Source organism: Sapajus apella, unplaced genomic scaffold, assembly GCF_009761245.1.
Source record: "Sapajus apella isolate SASKATOON/1434 unplaced genomic scaffold, GSC_monkey_1.0 scaffold14, whole genome shotgun sequence".
NCBI lineage: Eukaryota > Metazoa > Chordata > Mammalia > Primates > Cebidae > Sapajus > Sapajus apella.
Window position 1 is genome coordinate 9,436,317 of NW_022436954.1, and position 10,265 is coordinate 9,446,581.

At 43.9% G+C, this 10,265-nt stretch overlaps 1 pseudogene across 1 annotated transcript; it reads left to right on the forward strand.

Moving 5' to 3' along the window:
* The first annotated feature begins 3,147 nt into the window (after nt 1-3,147).
* On the forward strand, nt 3,148-4,953 carry LOC116554523 (annotated as a pseudogene). Its single transcript, XR_004270223.1, has 3 exons — nt 3,148-3,154; nt 3,938-4,127; nt 4,204-4,953. The product of XR_004270223.1 is annotated as a prostaglandin E synthase 3-like (transcript).
* The last annotated feature ends 5,312 nt before the right edge of the window (nt 4,954-10,265 follow it).

Sequence of the window (10,265 nt, forward strand, 5' to 3'; positions counted from 1 at the left end):
CCACTGCATCCAGCCCACCAGCTTTTATTTTAAACAAACAAACAAACAGAAAAAGGTGAACGACACAATGGAAAAATGACTAAGGAATGCAAGCCAAATAGACAAATAACAGCTTAATTTCATTAGTAATTAACGAAATATATATTAAGTAGGACACAATTTTTCAACTAAGAAAGGAACAGAGATAGAAAAGAATGACAGCAGACGATGCCGGGTGAGCTGCAAGCTGCAAGGAAACAGAATCCCTGCACAGGGAGCGTCAGTGAAATGTGTACACCCTTTGAATAAGCAATTCCACTTCTAGGAACTTAGCCTATAGAATTGGCAACCATATGCACGTAAGTATGTTCAAAGAAGTACCAGTTTTAAATAAATGTAATTTTCAAATACTCATGATATATGCAGGTATTTTTTAAATGGCATGGAGCCATACTTCTACTATAAAATGATGTACAATGATATTTTAAGTGACCACAAGCAAGTTACAAAACACGTAATCTAATCTTTGTCTAAAAATTAAAATAAGGCCAGACAAGGTGGCTCATGCATGTAATCCCAGCACTCTGGGAGGCCAAGGCAGGTGGATCACCTGAGGTCAGGAGTTTGAGACCAGCCTGGCCATCATGGTGAAACGCTGTCTCTACTAAAAATACAAAAATTAGCTGGGCATGTTGGTGCGCACCTATAATCCCAGCTACTCTGGAGGCTGAGGCAGGAGAATCGCTTGAAGCCAGGAGGTGGAGGTTGCGGTGATCTATCTAACCGGTGCACTCCAGCCTGGGAGACAGAGCTAGACTCCATCTCAAAAAAAAAAAAAAAAAAAAAAAAAAAAAAGAAAGAAGGAAAGAAAGAAAAAGAAAAGAAAAACGCTCATCATCACTGGTCATTAGAGAAATGCAAATCAAAACTACAATGAGATACAATCTCACGTCAGTGAGAATGGCAATTATTAAGTCAGGAAACAACAGATGCTGGCGAGGCTGCGGAGAAACAGGAAGGCTTGTACACTGTTAGTGGGAGCGTAAATTACTTCAACCATTGTGGAAGACACTGTGGCGATTCTTCAAGGATCTAGAACCAGAAATACCATTTTACCCAGCAATCCCATTACTGGGTATATACCCAAAAAATTCTAAATTATTCTACTATAAAGACACATGCACATATATGTTTATTGAAGCACTATTTAGAAGAGGAAAGACTTGGAACCAACCCACATGCCCATCAATGATATACTGGATGAAGAAAATGTGTCACATAAATACCATGGAATACTATGCAGCCATAAAAAAGAATGAAATCCTGTCGTTGGCAGGGATGTGGATGAAGCTGGAAGCCATTGTTCTTAGCAAACTTTTTAGGAACAGATAACCAAACACTGCATGCTCTCACTCATAAGTGAGAGTTGAAAAATGAGAATACATGGACACAGGGAAGGAAATATCACACATAACATACCAGGGCCTGTCGGAGGGTGGGGGATAACGGGAGGAAGGGCATTGGGACAAATACTGAATGCATGCGGGGCTAAAAACCTAGATGATGGGTTGATGGGTGCAGCAAACCACCGTGGCACATGTGTACCTATGTAACAAACCTGCATGTTCTGCACATGTGTCCCAGAAATTAAACTAAATTAAAAAAAAATTAGAGCAAGGACTGCTTTATGTTAGCTTTCTACATTCAGAAAAAGAAAAAGAATGAATGCCTGAGACACACACTGCCTGTGAGCGTCTCCCACACCCACGAGTGCTCCCAAACACTTTGGGCCTTAGTTATGGAAATTATACTCTGCCTGCATCTGTCGCCCTCTACGTCAATGGAGGGGTCAATCTTACTCATTTCTGTCTCCCAAAAAGCATTTCTTGGTATCCTACTCACAGTAGACACAGATACACGCTTACTAAGTTGAATGGCATGAATTAACATCAGGGCACATGCTTTGAGGAGCTCCTTCCAGACTCGCGAACCTACGCCCAGGGCTCACATTTACCTGGGAAGCAAACAGAAGTCAAAGGAGCCAGGTGAGGCCGGAGCACCGGACCCAGGGCCCTTATGGCGCCTTGTGGAGGCTGAAGCTGCTGCTCTGTGGTGCATGCTCATCTGCCATGCGGATTTCAGATTAACCCCAGCTCTGGGAAGGCCTCTAAGCTTCCAGTTCCTTGAGTAAGAGCACATACTTACCTTGAGTCCTGACCTTAGGTCTAAACCTTGATGCTATCATACTTTGATGACCTTACACATTGATTCTGAATCTCGCCTTATCTTCCCCTGTGGAGTATGAGCCCTGGATCTGGGGCTAATGGCACAGGATCCACCATCTTGTCTTGTGGCCGCCAGAGACACAGACATGGCTTCCGTTCCTAAGTGCCAATTAAATGTCTCTTTCTAAGCAGCTGAATCAGTTAGTCTCTTTCTTTCGCCTCTCAGCTCCCTCAGACTTTTGGGAGTAGGCTTGCATAGACCTGCCCACAACAAATCACACCTCCCCCGCCAACCCCAACTAGCTTTGGGGACTTAACAGCTGATGGAGGCTCTTCATTAGTCCCTGCTTTCCTGATTCCTTGATTAAGGACGCAAGCCTTCACCATAAGGCACTAGACACAGGACAAGGGCTTTGGAGTCCACATAATCAGAGTTCAATACCAGCTTCTGTCTCTCTCCTTTTTTTTTTTTTTTTTCTTAAGATAGAGTTTTGCTCCTTGCCCAGTCTAGAGGCAATGACGTGATCTTGGCTTACTGCAGCGTCTGCCTCCCAGGTTCAAACGATTCTCCTGCCTCAACCTCCCAAATAGCTGGGACTATAGGCACATGCATCCTTTCCCAGCTAATTTTTTGTATTTTTAGTAGAGATGAGTTTTCACAGTGTTAACCAGGATGGTCTCAATATCCTGACCTCGTGATCCACCCGACTCGGCCTCCCAAAGTGCTAGGGTGACAGGAGTGAGCCACCACGCCCATTCACCAGCTTTTATCTTAAACAAACAGAAAAAGATGAATGATACAATGGAAAAATGACTAAGGAATGTAACCCAAATAGCCAAAAAATAGGCTTAATTTCATTATTAATTAAGGAAATATATATTTAGCAGGACACAATTTTTCATCTAAGAGATGAACAGAGATAGAAAAGAATGACAGCAGACGATGCCGGGTGAGCTGCAAGCTGCAAGGAAACAGAATCCCTGCACAGGGAGCGTCAGTGAAATGTGTACACCCTTTGAATAAGCAATTCCACTTCTAGGAACTTAGCCTATAGAATTGGCAACCATATGCACATAAGTATGTTCAAAGAAGTACCAGTTTTAAGTAAATATAATTTTCAAATACTCATGATGTAATATATGCAGCTATTTTTTAAATGGCACGGAGGCATATGTTCTAATATGAAATGATATACAATGATATTTTAAGTGACCACAAGCAAGTTACAGAACATGTAGTCTAATCTTTGTTTAAAAAATTAAAATAAGGCTGGAGGAGGTGGCTCATGCCTGTAATCCCAGCACTTTGGGAGGCCGAGGCCAGTGGATCACCTGAGGTCAGGAGTTTGAGACCAGCCCGGCCATCATGGCAAAACCCTGTGTCTACTGAGAAAACAAAAAAATTAGCCAGGCATGGTGGTGGGCGCCTGTAATCCCAGCTACTCAGAGGCTGATTTAGGAGAATTGCTTGAACATAGGAGGCAGAGGTTACAGTGAGCCGAGAATGCATCAATACACTCCAGCCTGGGCAACGAGAGTGAAACTCCATCTCAAAAAATATGTATATTAAGATATATATATCGAACCTGTCGATGCTGCCATTGCCTGAGGGGAGCAGAAGAGGCTGAGACCTGGGAGAAAATGCAGGAGAGTAGTGGGCTCCTTAGCCACAGCTGCTGCCAGAGTTGCCCACCCACCCATTTTCCTGTCCCTCTGCCCCATTCACAATGCAGCTGCTTCTGCAAAGTGGTACGATCAATCTAAGGGACTATGTCGTCATTGAATTTTGTATTGAAGCCACTAAAGCTGTTAATGTATGTTTTGAAAAATCCAAACTTAATTCAGTTGTCTTGGAGGAAGTGATCATTTCAAGCATTTAAATGACATTGGTCTTTTTTACTGTGTTGATCCAAATGATCCCAAGTAAAAGAACGGACAGATGGATTTTATGTTGTTTCTGAAGAATCTGGATGTCATGGCCAAGGTTAACAAAAGAAAGGGCAAAGTTTAACTGGTTTAGTGTGGACTTCAACAGTTGGAAAGACGGAAGATGATTCAGATGAAGGCATGTCTAATTTTGACCACTTCTCTGGTCAAGATGATGAACAGCATGGGTGGTGGTGTTGACGAAGAGTTACCAGAAGTAGATGGAGCAGATGATGACTCACAAGGCAGTGATGATGAGAAAATGCTAGATCTAAAGCATATTGTCATCACTTGGAATTTGATAAAGAAAAATAACTGCTCTGCAAGATATCAGAATTGACAGAATCCCTGAATCGATAGCTCTGAAGGCATGCTGTATTTGCCCACTGTAACCCATTTTTCAACCTGTTTGTTTTTGAAAAGGCTTCATTGTGGGTTGATATGTACCATTGCATGGGGCAATTTTAAATTAGCTAAGGCAATAACCTGATGCATGAACACTTCCCAGGTTTCCAGGAAGCTGTTGAAATCTTAGGTAATTGATGCAGCAGTTGGGATAAATCTCACCTAAGTCTCCTTTTCTTCATAACATAGATACTGACGTGATAGGAAGCTCTCAGCTTAGGGAAAGAGAACTAAATTTTAGATTACAGAACATGAATTCAGAAGTGGCTGGAACAAATTGGCTCACACCTTACTGGTACCTGCTATTCCTCTGGTGTCACCCTTCAGGATTTTCACTAAAGTTTATTTTTCAAAAAATTTACTTTCACCTGATTTTATGTAAGTGATCCCTTGTCAGTGTTTCAGATGTATTTTAGCTGAAACTAGTGAATGCCCTGACTTGGACCCTTTTTAAAAAATTATAAATTTGGGCCAGGTGAGGTGGGTTGCACCTGTAATCCCAGCACTTGGGGAGGCTGAGGCAGGCGGATCACCTGAAGTTAGGAGTTCATGGCCAGCCTGGCCAAAATGGCAAAACCCTGTCTCTACTGAAAGTATAAAAATTAGCTGGGCATAGTGGTGTGCGTGCTTGTAATTCCAGCTACTCAGGAGGCTGAGGCAGGAGAACTGCTTGAAGCCAGGAGACGGAGGTTGCAGTAAGTGGAGATCGCGCCATTGCACTCCAGTCTGGGCAACAAGAGGGAGACTCCAACTCAAAAAAAAAAAAAAAAGTGTACGTTTGGACCCAGGCTCAGTGGTTCATACCTGTAATCCCAGCACTTTGGGAGGCCAAGGCAGGTGGATCACTTGAGGTCAGGAGTTGGAGAGCTGCCTGGCCAACATGGGGAAACCCCACCTCTACTAAAAGTACAAAAATTAGCTGGGTGTAGTGGTGGGTGCCTGTAATCCCAGCTACTCGGGAGGCGAAGGTTGCAGGGAGCTGAAATCGCATCATTGCACTCCAGCCTGGGTAACAGAGCAAGACTATCTAGAAAAGGAAAAAAGAAAATTATGCATTTGGTATTGTTTGACCCTTAGGCTTTTACATCTCGTGGCATAGAGGATGAAGAAAGCTATGGATTGTTGTTTAAGAGTGTATGTATTTAGACCAGGTTTGTATTTGCACTGTCAGTATGGCAAATGAGTGAAAAAATTAATACACTATTGGATTTTTTATTTCTTTTCTTGATTCCGCTTATGCCAGACCTGAAAACCTCAAGTTAAGTTCATGACCCTGGGGATGTTTTTTTAAAATATCTACATTCTTTCTAATAAACTGTTGGAAGACTTAAGAAAAAATAAGATACATATCCACAGGCATATTCATAGGAAAATTATAGAGAAACAGAAACAGAAATAGAAGCTCTTTCTGGGGATACTTTTACTCTGTTTTTAAATTTGTTAGTAAGCATGCATCCTGCATATCATCTTCTTATTAAAATAAAAGCAATCTGGCCAGGTGTAGTGGTTCATGCCTGTAAACCCAGCACTTTGGTAGGCCGAGTCGGGCTGATCACGAGATCAGGAGCTCGAGACCAGCCTGACCAACATGGCAAAACCCCGTCTCTACTAAAAATACAAAAACTAGCTGGGTGTGATGACGCGCACCTGTAATCCCAGCCACTCGGGAGGCTGAGGCAGGAGAATCGCTTGAACCCCAGGAGGTGGCGGTTGCAGTGAGCCAAGGTCACACCACAGCACTCCAGTCTGGGCAACAGAGTGAGATCCCATCGCAAACAAAAATAAATAAATAAATAAAATAATAAAATAAAAGCAATCAAAACTTTAACAAGAAATGGGCATGTGGGGTAGGTCCCTTCTAAAACACGTGTGGGTGCCGGGAACTGCACAGCCCACTGGCCACACCTGACCCCACACGCCTACCCAGGCCACCGCTCAGCAACTAGAAGGAAGGTGGCTCACTACGGACACTGAAGGCTTTGGTGAAGACATGAGAGAACTATGAGTGGGAATAGCTCTGCAAAAAACAAAAACAAAACAAAACAAATAAACAAAGAAAACGGGTGCAATGGTCAGACCAGATTGTATCATCTCTCATGAGACCAAAAACCTCACAAAAAAACTGAGAGCACTTTGAAGACAACAGTTGTCTTCTTACATCCTGGTTAGAGAAGTCAGCAGAAACTGCAGCTGATGGCAGAAAAACTCAGACCGTCTGCGCCTACAGACAGCGCATTGCCTCAACTTTGGGAGAGGGATGGGAATGGAAAACACAATAACAAGAGAATCAAAAGATGGGAAAGTAGTGGGGGACTGTCAGGAACAATGTCACCTGGACTCAGATCTATGAAAAATGGAATAAAAATTCCACCGTCACCTCGGACGGGAATTAGCTAGCAAACAAGCTGAGTTCAACGAGCACATCTCCATACCGCTGTTTATTGATTTTTTTGCTCATTACTGTGTTCAATTATCTTTATCACTAACATTTACATGCAACTATTTCGAACTGTTGGTTTGGTTAGGTTAGAATCATCCCTTTGGTTAATAAATGTGTTCACGCTAAGAACAAAAATAAATATAAAACAAACAAAACAAAGAATGCAGTCTGCTTCCTTGACCAACTATTGGGCCTCAGGGCAAGTTTTTTACTTCCCTGAAAGTCTGCCAGATGGTGGGAGGCATGTGACCATCACTCCAGCTGACGTTAAACCAACTTCCAGACATGCATGGGTCCTCTGGTCCACCCAGCCTGAATTCCAGACATGTGACTGAGGCCATCCTCTACTACCCAGCCTTGCTCAGCAAGCCCAGACTGGAAGGGCTCCACTGGCCCGTAGACTTCCAAGCTTGTTTTTTAAAGCTTTGAACTGTCTTGTCATGCAGCAAAAGCCAACATATATGTGCAGACCAGAGAGCAAGGCTGACATTGGTTGGCTGCTGGGTAAAGTGGATGGGGTCAGGGGCAGGAATCACAGGGAAATTTTTTCTCTGCATTTTACTTTTCTTGTACCTTTTGAATTTTGAACTCTATGAATTAACCTGTTCTAAAAAAACCACAAAATTGTAAAATATTACAGTCATAAAACATGACTGATGGGGAAGATAGTTTTCATCCATAAAGTGTAGATTTTGCTGTTACTTCAAAAATACAGTAAGTTATCATTTAAGGTCACTGATATGTTCTTGGGAACTGCAACTTTAAATGAAATGACGTATAACAAAACCAATTTGACCGTAGGCTAATTGACAAAAACAAGAGTTAAGTTCCTACAGCACATTTCTGGTCATAAAAGCATCACCAAACTTCTAGATAAAGACCCAAACACTCCCAATATATTAAACATTGAAATAAATGTGAACTACACGTACATCTGTGAAAGGTTAGTAAACACAAATAAGATTATGAGTCACCCAATTGTTCCAGTTGAGGGTCACAGGTCACAGGTGGCCACAGTCAGGGCATAAGGTGGGATCCAACCCCAGGCAGGACATCATCCTGTCGCAGGGCACACATTCACACACACACACTCACACACACACACACACAGAGAGTCTCTCTGTCTCTCTCTCACACACACACAGTCTCTCTCTCTCACACACACACACACACACAGAGTCTCTCTGTCTCTCTCACACACACACACAGTCTGTCTCTCTCTCTCACACACACACAATTTTCCCTCCCACACACATATATTCTCACAAGTACACACTCACACACATACACACTCACATACTCTGACACACTCTCTCACATACACACTCACACACACTCTCACACAAACACACACAGACTCCCACACCCACACACACTCATACACTATCTCTCTCTCACACACACACACACATGCACTATCATGCCCACACTCACACCCTCAATCTCCTTCACACACACTCTTATCTACACATGCACCCACACTCACTCACATGCTCACTCTCACCCCCACAGCCTCACACACACACACACTCACATACCCACACTCATACATGCACAGTCACGTACCCACTCACACCCCACACTTACCCACAGCCACACCCTCACACACACACGCACACCCCACACGCACACACCCACGCTCACACATCCATACTCAAACTGGGACAGTTTAAACACAATTTCGACAATTTAGATGTGCAGTTTACATCTTTGCACACCTTTGGGATGAGGGAGAAGTCGGGGGACCTGGAGAAAACCCTCACAGACATGAGGAGAACGTGCAAACTTCACTCAGAAAGTGGCCCCGCTGGGAACCGATTTTTCCTCTCAGCAGTGTTGTAATGAAATGGCAGTAATTGAGCACCTGCTGTAACTGGACTGGAAACAAACATGCATGGCTTTTCATTTTGTTTCCCTTTCTCAGATGTATCTAAGGCCTTTGTCCTCAACACAGCAGAGGCCTCCGCGTGCTGTCTGGTGTTGGAGACAACAGCCCAGGCTGCAGTGGCTTGATGTGAGTTTTTCCGGCAGTTTCTGAGCCTGTGACACTACGCAGTATTGTTCCCTTCACATCTTGCCAAAGTTCTTACTCTGAGGTCCTCTTTCTTTCCATTGTAGTGTTCTACCTCCTTACCAGGAAAGACGAGGAGAGCACTGGGATCTGAGCTCTACTGGCTGCATCTGCTTAAACTTGAATTGGCTCAGAAAATAGGAGGAGGCGGCCGGGCGCGGTGGCTCATGCCTGTAATCCCAGCACTTTGGGAGGCCGAGGCGGGTGGATCACGAGGTCAAGAGATCGAGACCATCCTGGTCAACATGGTGAAACCCCGTCTCTACCAAAAATACAAAAAATTAGCTGGGCATGGTGGTGCGTGCCTGTAATCCCAGCTACTCAGGAGGCTGAGGCAGGAGAATTGCCTGAACCCAGGAGGCGAAGGTTGCGGTGAGCCGAGATCGTGCCATTGCACTCCAACCTGGGTAACATGAGTGAAACTCCGTCTCAAAAAAAAAAAAAAAAAATAGGAGGAGGCTGGGTGCCGTGGCTCACGCCTGTGATCCCAGGACTTTGGGAGGCCAAGGTGGGAGGATTGCTTGAGCTCGGGAGTTTGAGATCAGTCTGAGCAACATACTGAAACCCCATCACTACTAAAAATTAAAATAAATTAGCCACGTGTGTTGGCATGTGCCTGTAGTCCCAGCTACTCGGGAGCCTGGGATGGGAGGATCTCCTGAGTCTGAGAGGTTGAGGCCGCAGAGAGCCATGATCACACCACTGCCCTCTAGCCTGGGCAACAGAGTGAGACCTTGTCTCAAAAAGAAAAAGAACAAGAAAAAACAAGGATTTGTTACCTTGCTCAATTCAGGGAGAGGTTGAACAATCTAAGCATGGGAAAGGAATGGTGTAATCATGGGAAAGGGGACGGATGTGGCCTTGGGAACAATTGGATCCAGGGACTTGAATGCTGCCAGGTTCTCTCTCTCCTGTTTCTCCCTCACTGCCCCCAATCCCTGGCAACCACTGATCTCTTTTACTGTCACCATTGTTTTGCCTTTTCCAGAAGGTCATAAGTTGGAATCATACGGTGTGCAGCCTTTTCAGATTGGCTTCTTTCACTTAGTAACATGCTTTTAGGGTTCCTCCATGTCTTATCATGGCTTGATAGCTGATTTCTTTTTAATACTGAAAAACATCCCACTGGATAGATACACTTCAGTTTCTTTGTCCATTTACCTACTGAAGGACATTTTAGTTGCTTCCAGTTTGGGGCAATTATGAATAAAGCTGTTGT